Consider the following 14,356-nt stretch of genomic DNA (forward strand, 5'->3'; position numbering starts at 1 on the left):
CATCTTGGCAGCATCAGTTCCAATCAACAGACCTATGGCTGCATCAATGAGAGGTACTTGTACTCCTTTAAGATGTGGCCATTTATCTATATCTTCTTGTCGCGGGATGTTATTCCTGCTTACCGGAATAGCCTTTTGTGAAAACACTTCCTTTAGCTCTATGAAGGTATTTGAGTTCAGGTGGCCTACCTCCAACTCTGTCACCATAGTACTTGTCACAACTTTGCTTTCTGTCATGGTTGTAACAATAAGGCTAACCTTTTTCCCACGTAGATTCAGCTCATCAAGAAGTTCATCTGTGCAAAACGTAGCTGTGCTGCCAGGATCCAAGAATGCATATAAAGTGATTACTTTGTTACCCTTTTTGGCTTTTACTCGGACTGGAATGATGGCAAGGATGCACTCGGTGTTCTTGGGCATGTCGTCAAAATTCTGTTTACGTTTGCTGTTCACCAATCCGTTGAACACTGCCAGATTGTCACGATCCACGGACTGCCTTTCCTTTGGCTTCACGTGCAGCAACGTGTTGTGCGTTCCGGAACATAATTGACAGTTTACCACTTCCTGGCAGTGCCCGCTCATATGCCCCGATTTTAAACATCTGAAACATAAACCTTCCTTCCTGAGAAACTCTATCTTCTCTTTGTAAGGCGTATTCTGTAGTTTTTGACAATGGTCGAATGTGTGTCCCTCGTGGCAAAAGAGACAAGACTCTTGTGAGGCCTTGATGGTAGTGATAGGCTTGGGTGATGCTTTGGTGGTATTGAAAGAGCTTGTCTTACTAAAACCAGGCTCTATACTTGCATCCCTTTGAGTAGTAACTTGCTTTGCAGTAGTGGTAAAACTCCTTTTCATTCCACTTACTTTCCCAAAGGCAGCTGCAGGCCCTTTTAAGTGTTCCTTAAGTCTTCCCAAGTCCCCGTAGCAAGGATGCAGTGATTTCTCTGATACATCAGTGATAAACTTAACTACATCTGCAAACGTAGCTCTACGGTTGTGGTTTTCATTCAGGTCATGAGCCACATCCCTCCATTTCTCTCTCAACTTATATGGAAGCTTGGAAATAATTGTTCGTATGCTGATTGTAGTATTAAGCTCTGCCATACAGTCCATGGAACTCACACAATTGGTTAGAAAAAGAGCGAATGAATATAGGGCTTTGCCATCTTCATCCTTAATTGTTTGCCAATTCAAAACCTTTTCCATGTAGGCTGCTGCAACTGTATATTCATTACCAAAGTGCTTCTTTAAAAGAAACCTGGCCCTGTGATATCCTTCGTCTGGTTGCATGCTAAAGCAATTTTGCACAATCTCCTTAGGTTGTCCTCTCGTGTGCTGGTGCAGCAGATAGAGTCGCTGACTGTCATCCCCCCCGCTATTCTTCACTGAGTTTTCAAACGCTTTGATGAAAACATCATAGTCTAAAGGATCTCCACTAAAGATAGGAATCGCTTGAGGAGGGTTAGTATAAACCCTGAGTTGTTTATCCGGAACTTCGGTACGGTCGGTTTGACACTGAACACCACTAAACATTGATCCTGGAAGCTGTTTAACAGCCCTTGCTTTGGTATCACAGCCGCGAGCCCCAGTCGTTACTTCCCCACTGTAATCTGTACTGTACCCTAATCTGTACCCCTTTACGGCTTCTTCTCTTGCCCTTTCAATCTGAACAGCCACACTACCCACAACAGGTACCTCTTCCCCAGCATACGTCGTCTTTGCCTGACTAAGATGGAAGTCATCAGTGCCAACATTTGGACCACGTGACTCAGTGAGGCCTGCACGTTTACTCATGATCTGACTTCGTGCTTTAGCAGCTGCAAGAGCGGCGTTCATTTCTAATTCTTCCTTTTCTGCCTTAAATTTAGCCTCCTCCTGCACCCTTAATGCCCTAAGCCTAGCTTCTTCCTGCTCTATCGCGTGTCTTTGCTTTAACGCTTCTGCCCTTGCTAATAGCTCAGCTCTTTCTATTTCGGCCTTAAGGCATGCCTTTGTAGCTGAAGATGTGACAGAACTTGTTCTAGATTTCCTAGATCTCCTTGTGGATGCTACAGACACACTGTCCTCGGGAGCAACGCTCTCATTTGCCTTACGTGCTTCCTCACGACGTTGGCGTACCTCTGTTAACCGACATGCGATGTCGTCGCCACGTCCCCTGAGCGCAGACAGCCTCGTATCGAACCAATCTTGATCGATCTCCATGTCATCTTCAAGCTTACGCTCTTGGTAAGTTTCCTTGAGTGAGTCATTTATATCACATAACTCTTTAAGCAGCTGGTAGAACGCTGGTAGCATCCTGTCCTCCACTACCGAATAGCAATCTTCATCCATGAACTGGTGGATCTTGCTCCTTTGTCTCAGCAGCTGCTCTAACTTAGCCTTTCTTTTGTTCTTCAGACTCCGCAAAGCATCTTCATGTACCACCTGTGAGGCCTCCTCAGCGGCTTCGCTGCTTGGCCTTGCCTGTTGGTCCATCACGCTGTCCGGATCAACATCTGAAGCAACCCGTCTTTCCATCAGTCTCTTAATAGTGCTTAGTGTAGAGATGGTTTCTTACTAATGTAGAGGTGATCTTACTCGAATCTAACGCTCCTGACTCTTCAGATTATACTTCACTCCAGAGATTGTTGTTAGACAAACATTGAACATTTATTGTACTTGCTTCTCAACTTAGCCAATGACAGATCAATTGTACATACAACTTTAAGCACGGTGATCTCACAAGCACGCTCACTAGCTGTTACATCAAACAAGTTTCCCAAAGTATGTCTGAACTCACGGGACTTGCAGGACTCGTAAAACTCGGTAAGAAACCGTGTGCCTCTACAGCTACACACAGAACCCTTTTCTTCCACCTTGTTGCAGTCCACACCTTTCTTGTAGTCAGAGTTCCTATGCTCCAGTTACTGTGTCACGTTTACACCCTTCAGTAGCTGAGCTAAAACTGAATCTCTCCTTAACAAACCCTTAGCATTGCATTGTTTCCTTGACCACTGGTCAACAAACTTAAAGGTAATCCACAAAGGCAATCATCAAAGGCAAACTATCAAAGCCATATGATGTCACTAAAGACATCATCAGTACATAGACACATTATATAAACAATTACATCACACACACAGCAAACATTACATAAAACAAGTAACTAAACTAACCCCCTTGGTTGGCTCATACACACCCGGGCCCTAATTGTGCTCCAATATTAGACATTTAATGTTGGAAACAATTACTAAATTACTTTACACAAAACCAAAACAATACAAACACAAAATAAAAATCCTTAAACATCATGACTATTCTTCTATGGTGTTCTTTCTTCTTTCTTCTGGTGCCAGAGGTTACCAGCACTTAACACACCGTAGGAGATCAGTCTTTACCACTGTCTCACTCTGATTCCTGGAGAAGACAGACCTTGGTTATGGGTCTATCGAACTCGTTGGTCCTCGTTTTGATACGAACCTGGCGGACCAAACCTCGCTCATCCTGTATTGCGTGGATGATCCTGCCAATCACCCAGGAGTTACGAGGCGCTGACTCATCCACAATCAACACAATGTCCCCAGGAACAAAATTACGCTTTGCATGTGTCCATTTTTGCCGCCTTTGAAGCTCAGGTAGATATTCTTTAACCCAACGTTTCCAAAAGAGATCTGCCATATACTGGACTTGTCTCCATCTACGGCGGCTGTAAAGATCATCTTCTTGGAAAACTCCCTGGGGTATCGAAGGCTGGGTTTTTAGGAGGAGAAGGTGATTTGGCGTCAAAGCCTCCAAGTCATTCGGATCATCCGAAGGTGTAGTTATTGGCCGACTATTTAAAATGGCTTCCACCTCGCAGAGTAATGTCTGCAGACCCTCTTCATCCAAACTCTGATCCTTCAATGTAGCGCTGAGTACCTTTCTAACAGATCGAATTAGACGTTCCCATACCCCTCCAAAATGTGAAGCAGATGGAGGATTAAACATCCATTTGATACCACTCTGAGTCAGCCTATTTTCAATTTTTGACATGTTCCACTCTTCTAGAGACCTTTTGAGCTCTCTCTCAGCACCAACAAAGTTTGTTCCATTATCTGAGTGAATTTCTAAAACTTGACCTCTTCTTGCAATAAAACGTCGAAGTGCATTTATGAATGAATCCGTGTCCAATGACGCTGCCACCTCTATGTGAACAGCTCTGGTAGCCATACATGTGAATATGACACCATACCTTTTTGCAGTTGTTCTTCCTCGTTTTATAGTAAAGGGACCAAAGCAATCGACACCTGTTCTAGTAAACGGTGGTTCATCAGGTAAGACCCTACTAAGAGGGAGGTCTGCCATTTGTTGCCGCCCAGTTGCTCCATGTAATCTTCGACAGGTGCGACAACTGGATAAAATCTTTCTGATGGCTGAGATTGCATTTGGTATCCAGTATCTTTGACGCAAAGTAGACAAGACATGGTTGCGACCACCATGGCCTATTTGTTCATGGATGTCCTGCAGTATAAGCTGAGATACTCGATGATTTTTAGCCAGAATAGCGGGATGCTTGGACTCTTCAGGCATGGCAGCTCTGCTGAGCCGTCCACCTACGCGAAGAATTCCATCCTGAAGCACCGGATTTAGTCTATGTATGTGACTGCTCCTTTTTACTGCTTCCCCTTTTAGCAGAGATGAGATTTCATCCGGAAAGCTCTTTCGCTGGCAATGACGAATTATGTCTACCTCTGCTTCTTTGAGCTCATCCACAGTTAGGTTCTTTTTCCTTGTCTTGTAGTTTAGCTTTTTCCTTCGAAGCTGGATATTTTGGACGGTATTTTGTAACAGCCCCTTTCTTCTTCTGGATGATGTTAGAAGCATATCTTTCAATCTCAGAAACCACGCCACGGCCCTTTTTAAGCGTGTCCATGATGAGTAGTACTCCATCAACCTTTGCACTATGTCAGTGCTTTCTTCAACTGCAAGAACATTCACCGTGACATTTCTCTTCACTTCAGGATCGGCTACATCCAGATCAATCTCTTGAGAGTCTGGGTTCCGTGGCCAATTCCCGACTGCCTGTGTAAGAAAGTCAGGTCCGGACACCCACAGCTTGTTTCGCAGAAAGGCTTTCACTTTCTGTCCCCTTGATGCGCCATCTGCCGGATTAAGATGAGAGTTTACGTAGTGCCACTGAGAGACTGTTGAGGTCTGCTGAATCGCTGACACCCTGTTAGCTACAAACGTGCGAAACCTTGATGTTTCGTTGCTGATGTACTTTAGCACCGCTGTACTGTCAGTCCAGTACACAGAGTCTTCCAATGGTAGTTCCAACTCCTTCCTTAGCATCTTGTCTATACGAACTGCTAAGGTTGCTGCAGTAAGCTCCAGACGAGGGATAGTCATGGGTTTTAAGGGGGCAACCCTTGCCTTTCCCAACACAAAGGCGCTGTGAGCTTGGTTACTGATGTTACGCTGGACTAAGTATGTTACTGTCCCATAGCCATTCTCACTAGCGTCTGCAAAATGATGCAGTTGAGCGGACACAGTTTGACCAAAGTCTTTTGGCTTGAAACATCTCTCAATTCCAAAGTCAGTTAGCTGCTCAAGACCTTGCACCCACTGAGACCACATTTGGGCGAGATGTTCAGGCACTATTTCATCCCATCCCAACTTCATTCTGCAAAGCTCCTGCATAATGTTCCTAGCATATAAATTCACAGGTGCAAGCATTCCCAATGGATCGTACACTGAGCTCAACATGGATAAAATTCCTCTTCTTGTGGGGGGCTTACTTTGAATAACAACCCTGAACTTGAACTGATCAGACTGAATGCACCATTGCACGCCCAATACCCTTTCTACTGGAAGTGCATTTTTGTCCAAGTCTAGGTCCATTATTTCTGTCGCTTTCTCCTCCTCTGGAATGGCTGCTAACACCCTGCTATCATTGCTGATCCATTTGTTTAGCCTAAAGCCACCCATCTGACACATAGTTTTCAAACTGTGGTAAAGAGACTCAGCCTTTTCAACAGTCTCCACCGACTTTAGACAGTCGTCTACATAGAAGTTTCGTAGCACTGTGTTTACTGTGCAGTCATCGAACAGATGTGTATTGTCCTCCGCGCATCGGCGGAGCGCATAATTAGCACAACTGGGTGATGAAGTGGCTCCGAACAGATGTACCTCCATCCTGTATTCTGCCATTGGTCGACTAACATCACCGTCTGGCCACCATAGGAATCTGAGTAGATCAGCGTCGGCCGACGAGACCTTTACCTGGTGGAACATGGCTTCCACATCTGCTACTATTGTTACGGGTTCCTGACGAAACCTGGTTAGAACTCCAATTATTGTGCTGGTAAGATTAGGTCCTTGAAGGAGTTGCTCATTCAAAGAGGTTCCCTGATATGACGCGCCACAGTCAAACACCACACGAAGCTTAAGCTTTTTAGGGTGGTACACCCCATGATGTGGAATATACCAAACTTTCCCATCACAACGGCCAAGGTCTTCAATTGGAACCTTTACCGCATATTTCTTGGTGATTGTATCATTCATGAAGGTAATATAATCTGCCCTGAATGACGGATTCCTGAGAAACTTCCTCTTCAGAGTTGTAGCACGTTGTTCTGCTACGGCCCGGTTGTTTCTATTAGCAAGGGCTGTTAAACAGCTTCCAGGATCAATGTTTAGTGGTGCTCAGTGTCAAACCGACCGTACCGAAGTTCCGGATAAACAACTCAGGGTTTATACTAACCCTCCTCAAGCGATTCCTATCTTTAGTGGAGATCCTTTAGACTATGATGTTTTCATCAAAGCGTTTGAAAACTCAGTGAAGAATAGCGGGGGGGATGACAGTCAGCGACTCTATCTGCTGCACCAGCACACGAGAGGACAACCTAAGGAGATTGTGCAAAGTTGCTTTAGCATGCAACCAGACGAAGGATATCACAGGGCCAGGTTTCTTTTAAAGAAGCACTTTGGTAATGAATATACAGTTGCAGCAGCCTACATGGAAAAGGTTTTGAATTGGCAAACAATTAAGGATGAAGATGGCAAAGCCCTATATTCATTCGCTCTTTTTCTAACCAATTGTGTGAGTTCCATGGACTGTATGGCAGAGCTTAATACTACAATCAGCATACGAACAATTATTTCCAAGCTTCCATATAAGTTGAGAGAGAAATGGAGGGATGTGGCTCATGACCTGAATGAAAACCACAACCGTAGAGCTACGTTTGCAGATGTAGTTAAGTTTATCACTGATGTATCAGAGAAATCACTGCATCCTTGCTACGGGGACTTGGGAAGACTTAAGGAACACTTAAAAGGGCCTGCAGCTGCCTTTGGGAAAGTAAGTGGAATGAAAAGGAGTTTTACCACTACTGCAAAGCAAGTTACTACTCAAAGGGATGCAAGTATAGAGCCTGGTTTTAGTAAGACAAGCTCTTTCAATACCACCAAAGCATCACCCAAGCCTATCACTACCATCAAGGCCTCACAAGAGTCTTGTCTCTTTTGCCACGAGGGACACACATTCGACCATTGTCAAAAACTACAGAATACGCCTTACAAAGAGAAGATAGAGTTTCTCAGGAAGGAAGGTTTATGTTTCAGATGTTTAAAATCGGGGCATATGAGCAGGCACTGCCAGGAAGTGGTAAACTGTCAATTATGTTCCGGAACGCACAACACGTTGCTGCACGTGAAGCCAAAGGAAAGGCAGTCCGTGGATCGTGACAATCTGGCAGTGTTCAACGGATTGGTGAACAGCAAACGTAAACAGAATTTTGACGACATGCCCAAGAACACCGAGTGCATCCTTGCCATCATTCCAGTCCGAGTAAAAGCCAAAAAGGGTAACAAAGTAATCACTTTATATGCATTCTTGGATCCTGGCAGCACAGCTACGTTTTGCACAGATGAACTTCTTGATGAGCTGAATCTACATGGGAAAAAGGTTAGCCTTATTGTTACAACCATGACAGAAAGCAAAGTTGTGACAAGTACTATGGTGACAGAGTTGGAGGTAGGCCACCTGAACTCAAATACCTTCATAGAGCTAAAGGAAGTGTTTTCACAAAAGGCTATTCCGGTAAGCAGGAATAACATCCCGCGACAAGAAGATATAGATAAATGGCCACATCTTAAAGGAGTACAAGTACCTCTCATTGATGCAGCCATAGGTCTGTTGATTGGAACTGATGCTGCCAAGATGATGGAACCAAAGGAAGTTATTCCTAGTGTCGATGATGGGCCCTTTGCAGTCAGAACCATACTGGGTTGGACAGTCAATGGGCCACTAAAGGTGGATGGTTGCAATACAAGCAGGAATGAAATAATGCAAGCCGTGTCAAATCGTGTATCTGTGGCCAGGCTGGAAGACCTGTGGAAACAACAGTTTAAATATGACTTTCCTGAGGATGGGCAAGAGGAAAGGTATGAGATGTCTAAGGCGGATCGTCTGTTCATGGAGAGGGTGAGACAATCTGCTAGGTTGGTAGACGGTCATTACTGCCTTGATCTCCCATTAAAGGAGTTGAACATTAAAATGCCAAACAACCGGGCCGTAGCAGAACAACGTGCTACAACTCTGAAGAGGAAGTTTCTCTGCTGCGGGATGAACCGAACGCCGGGTTAAGGCGCCCGATGCCGACGCTCATCAGACCCCAGAAAAGGTGTTGGTCGATATAGACAGCAGGACGGTGGCCATGGAAGTCGGAATCCGCTAAGGAGTGTGTAACAACTCACCTGCCGAATCAACTAGCCCTGAAAATGGATCGTACACTGAGCTCAACATGGATAAAATTCCTCTTCTTGTGGATGCTACAGACACACTGTCCTCGGGAGCAACGCTCTCATTTGCCTTACGTGCTTCCTCACGACGTTGGCGTACCTCTGTTAACCGACATGCGATGTCGTCGCCACGTCCCCTGAGCGCAGACAGCCTCGTATCGAACCAATCTTGATCGATCTCCATGTCATCTTCAAGCTTACGCTCTTGGTAAGTTTCCTTGAGTGAGTCATTTATATCACATAACTCTTTAAGCAGCTGGTAGAACGCTGGTAGCATCCTGTCCTCCACTACCGAATAGAATAGAACTCCAATTATTGTGCTGGTAAGATTAGGTCCTTGAAGGAGTTGCTCATTCAAAGAGGTTCCCTGATATGACGCGCCACAGTCAAACACCACACGAAGCTTAAGCTTTTTAGGGTGGTACACCCCATGATGTGGAATATACCAAACTTTCCCATCACAACGGCCAAGGTCTTCAATTGGAACCTTTACCGCATATTTCTTGGTGATTGTATCATTCATGAAGGTAATATAATCTGCCCTGAATGACGGATTCCTGAGAAACTTCCTCTTCAGAGTTGTAGCACGTTGTTCTGCTACGGCCCGGTTGTTTGGCATTTTAATGTTCAACTCCTTTAATGGGAGATCAAGGCAGTAATGACCGTCTACCAACCTAGCAGATTGTCTCACCCTCTCCATGAACAGACGATCCGCCTTAGACATCTCATACCTTTCCTCTTGCCCATCCTCAGGAAAGTCATATTTAAACTGTTGTTTCCACAGGTCTTCCAGCCTGGCCACAGATACACGATTTGACACGGCTTGCATTATTTCATTCCTGCTTGTATTGCAACCATCCACCTTTAGTGGCCCATTGACTGTCCAACCCAGTATGGTTCTGACTGCAAAGGGCCCATCATCGACACTAGGAATAACTTCCTTTGGTTCCATCATCTTGGCAGCATCAGTTCCAATCAACAGACCTATGGCTGCATCAATGAGAGGTACTTGTACTCCTTTAAGATGTGGCCATTTATCCATATCTTCTTGTCGCGGGATGTTATTCCTGCTTACCGGAATAGCCTTTTGTGAAAACACTTCCTTTAGCTCTATGAAGGTATTTGAGTTCAGGTGGCCTACCTCCAACTCTGTCACCATAGTACTTGTCACAACTTTGCTTTCTGTCATGGTTGTAACAATAAGGCTAACCTTTTTCCCACGTAGATTCAGCTCATCAAGAAGTTCATCTGTGCAAAACGTAGCTGTGCTGCCAGGATCCAAGAATGCATATAAAGTGATTACTTTGTTACCCTTTTTGGCTTTTACTCGGACTGGAATGATGGCAAGGATGCACTCGGTGTTCTTGGGCATGTCGTCAAAATTCTGTTTACGTTTGCTGTTCACCAATCCGTTGAACACTGCCAGATTGTCACGATCCACGGACTGCCTTTCCTTTGGCTTCACGTGCAGCAACGTGTTGTGCGTTCCGGAACATAATTGACAGTTTACCACTTCCTGGCAGTGCCGCTCATATGCCCCGATTTTAAACATCTGAAACATAAACCTTCCTTCCTGAGAAACTCTATCTTCTCTTTGTAAGGCGTATTCTGTAGTTTTTGACAATGGTCGAATGTGTGTCCCTCGTGGCAAAAGAGACAAGACTCTTGTGAGGCCTTGATGGTAGTGATAGGCTTGGGTGATGCTTTGGTGGTATTGAAAGAGCTTGTCTTACTAAAACCAGGCTCTATACTTGCATCCCTTTGAGTAGTAACTTGCTTTGCAGTAGTGGTAAAACTCCTTTTCATTCCACTTACTTTCCCAAAGGCAGCTGCAGGCCCTTTTAAGTGTTCCTTAAGTCTTCCCAAGTCCCCGTAGCAAGGATGCAGTGATTTCTCTGATACATCAGTGATAAACTTAACTACATCTGCAAACGTAGCTCTACGGTTGTGGTTTTCATTCAGGTCATGAGCCACATCCCTCCATTTCTCTCTCAACTTATATGGAAGCTTGGAAATAATTGTTCGTATGCTGATTGTAGTATTAAGCTCTGCCATACAGTCCATGGAACTCACACAATTGGTTAGAAAAAGAGCGAATGAATATAGGGCTTTGCCATCTTCATCCTTAATTGTTTGCCAATTCAAAACCTTTTCCATGTAGGCTGCTGCAACTGTATATTCATTACCAAAGTGCTTCTTTAAAAGAAACCTGGCCCTGTGATATCCTTCGTCTGGTTGCATGCTAAAGCAACTTTGCACAATCTCCTTAGGTTGTCCTCTCGTGTGCTGGTGCAGCAGATAGAGTCGCTGACTGTCATCCCCCCCGCTATTCTTCACTGAGTTTTCAAACGCTTTGATGAAAACATCATAGTCTAAAGGATCTCCACTAAAGATAGGAATCGCTTGAGGAGGGTTAGTATAAACCCTGAGTTGTTTATCCGGAACTTCGGTACGGTCGGTTTGACACTGAGCACCACTAAACATTGATCCTGGAAGCTGTTTAACAGCCCTTGCTTTGGTATCACAGCCGCGAGCCCCAGTCGTTACTTCCCCACTGTAATCTGTACTGTACCCTAATCTGTACCCCTTTACGGCTTCTTCTCTTGCCCTTTCAATCTGAACAGCCACACTACCCACAACAGGTACCTCTTCCCCAGCATACGTCGTCTTTGCCTGACTAAGATGGAAGTCATCAGTGCCAACATTTGGACCACGTGACTCAGTGAGGCCTGCACGTTTACTCATGATCTGACTTCGTGCTTTAGCAGCTGCAAGAGCGGCGTTCATTTCTAATTCTTCCTTTTCTGCCTTAAATTTAGCCTCCTCCTGCACCCTTAATGCCCTAAGCCTAGCTTCTTCCTGCTCTATCGCGTGTCTTTGCTTTAACGCTTCTGCCCTTGCTAATAGCTCAGCTCTTTCTATTTCGGCCTTAAGGCATGCCTTTGTAGCTGAAGATGTGACAGAACTTGTTCTAGATTTCCTAGATCTCCTTGTGGATGCTACAGACACACTGTCCTCGGGAGCAACGCTCTCATTTGCCTTACGTGCTTCCTCACGATGTTGGCGTACCTCTGTTAACCGACATGCGATGTCGTCGCCACGTCCCCTGAGCGCAGACAGCCTCGTATCGAACCAATCTTGATCGATCTCCATGTCATCTTCAAGCTTACGCTCTTGGTAAGTTTCCTTGAGTGAGTCATTTATATCACATAACTCTTTAAGCAGCTGGTAGAACGCTGGTAGCATCCTGTCCTCCACTACCGAATAGCAATCTTCATCCATGAACTGGTGGATCTTGCTCCTTTGTCTCAGCAGCTGCTCTAACTTAGCCTTTCTTTTGTTCTTCAGACTCCGCAAAGCATCTTCATGTACCACCTGTGAGGCCTCCTCAGCGGCTTCGCTGCTTGGCCTTGCCTGTTGGTCCATCACGCTGTCCGGATCAACATCTGAAGCAACCCGTCTTTCCATCAGTCTCTTAATAGTGCTTAGTGTAGAGATGGTTTCTTACTAATGTAGAGGTGATCTTACTCGAATCTAACGCTCCTGACTCTTCAGATTATACTTCACTCCAGAGATTGTTGTTAGACAAACATTGAACATTTATTGTACTTGCTTCTCAACTTAGCCAATGACAGATCAATTGTACATACAACTTTAAGCACGGTGATCTCACAAGCACGCTCACTAGCTGTTACATCAAACAAGTTTCCCAAAGTATGTCTGAACTCACGGGACTTGCAGGACTCGTAAAACTCGGTAAGAAACCGTGTGCCTCTACAGCTACACACAGAACCCTTTTCTTCCACCTTGTTGCAGTCCACACCTTTCTTGTAGTCAGAGTTCCTATGCTCCAGTTACTGTGTCACGTTTACACCCTTCAGTAGCTGAGCTAAAACTGAATCTCTCCTTAACAAACCCTTAGCATTGCATTGTTTCCTTGACCACTGGTCAACAAACTTAAAGGTAATCCACAAAGGCAATCATCAAAGGCAAACTATCAAAGCCATATGATGTCACTAAAGACATCATCAGTACATAGACACATTATATAAACAATTACATCACACACACAGCAAACATTACATAAAACAAGTAACTAAACTAACCCCCTTGGTTGGCTCATACACCCTGCTTCGTACATATAAAGCCCTGAATGGTCAGGCTCCATCATATATAGAAGACCTCATAGTTCCATATCATCCCAGCAGACCACTTTGATCTCAGAATGTAGGCCTACTTGTGGTTCCCAGAATTTCCAAAGGTAGAATGGTAGGTAGAACCTTTAGCTATCAAGCGCATCTGCTGTGGAACCAGCTCCCAGTTCAGATTCGGGAAGCAGACACCCTCTCTACTTTTAGGTCTAGGCTTAAAACCTTCCTCTTTAATAAAGCATATAGTTAGTTATAGTTATGCTGCTATAGGCTTAGACTGCTGGGGGACCCACCCCCCGATGCACTGAGCTCCTTTCCTCCTCTTGACCCTCTCTCCTCTCCTCTCACCCCACAATTGTCACTACTCTATGTCATTAACTCTGTTTGTTTTCTCCCGTAGTTGTCTTTGTCCTCCTCTGTCCCCCTCTCTCTGTCCCTTTCTGCAGGTGTCCCCCGGCTTTGAAGCTGTGTGTCTTCCAGCGTGCAACTACTGGTCCTACCACCCTGCCTGATGTTTTGTTGTTGCTTTTTGTTGCTCTGTTCTTTTCTCTCTTCACTTTCCGCTCACCCCAACCGGTCAAGGCAGATGGCCGTCCACCCTTAGCCTGGTTTTCTTGGAGGTTTCTTCTGTTATGGGGAGTTTGTCCCCTCCACTGTTGCCTATGGCTTGCTCCAGGGGGAAATGTTGGGTTCTCTCTATACATCTTTATAATCTTGACTTTATTCTGTAAAGTGCCCTGAGATGACTTTGTTGTGAATTGGCGCTATATAAATAAAGTTGAATTGAATTGAATGTACTCGAATGTTAAAGAGACCTAAATTTCTTCTGCCGTTCCGCCCCTGGGCAGGTCTGACCACAACCTGATCCACCACCAAAACAGTAAAAATGCCCAGCAGTGATGTTTTGAGTCACAGGGTGAAGACATTGGTGGACTGTCTGACAGGCTGCATTATAGAGTAAATCAACTTCTGTGTTGACATCCGTGTACCAACAAAAATTGTCCATTTCTTCCAAAACAACAAGCCATGGGTCACCCAAGGATATTAAAGTATTCCTAAAATAGAATTTCCCCATTGGATCAATAAAGTTGTTTGAATCTGAATCTTTAACTGCATACAATGCAAGTCTTACCGGTTATCTAGTTAACTCGCTGACAGCCTTCCCGGGTAAACTTTCTGTTTGATCTATGTAATTTTCTACCAGCAAACCAGGTGTTTTCTCTGGCGGCTTTATTAGCTACATTTCCATGTTGTTTTACTACACTGTGCCCCCTTTCACATACAAAAACTGGGTTTAGCAGTAACAGTAACAGCTAAAAGTACAGTAACGAACTGCTAGACCTCGTCCAAATTAAATATATACGTTTTACCTGACTTTACTGATTTAAATTGACCATTTGTGATATTTATCATTATTTTAAATAGCCTGTAGATTGCTCATGCCA

At 44.6% G+C, this 14,356-nt stretch overlaps 1 long non-coding RNA gene across 1 annotated transcript; it reads left to right on the forward strand.

The window, feature by feature from the left end:
• Positions 1-585: 585 nt before the first annotated feature.
• LOC137098028 (uncharacterized) lies at positions 586-3,238 on the forward strand. The gene is made up of 2 exons (XR_010910583.1): positions 586-2,226; positions 2,398-3,238. It is a non-coding gene; the product is annotated as an uncharacterized lncRNA (long non-coding RNA).
• The last annotated feature ends 11,118 nt before the right edge of the window (positions 3,239-14,356 follow it).

The sequence above is a fragment of the Channa argus genome, chromosome 1 (assembly GCF_033026475.1).
Source record: "Channa argus isolate prfri chromosome 1, Channa argus male v1.0, whole genome shotgun sequence".
Lineage (NCBI taxonomy): Eukaryota > Metazoa > Chordata > Actinopteri > Anabantiformes > Channidae > Channa > Channa argus.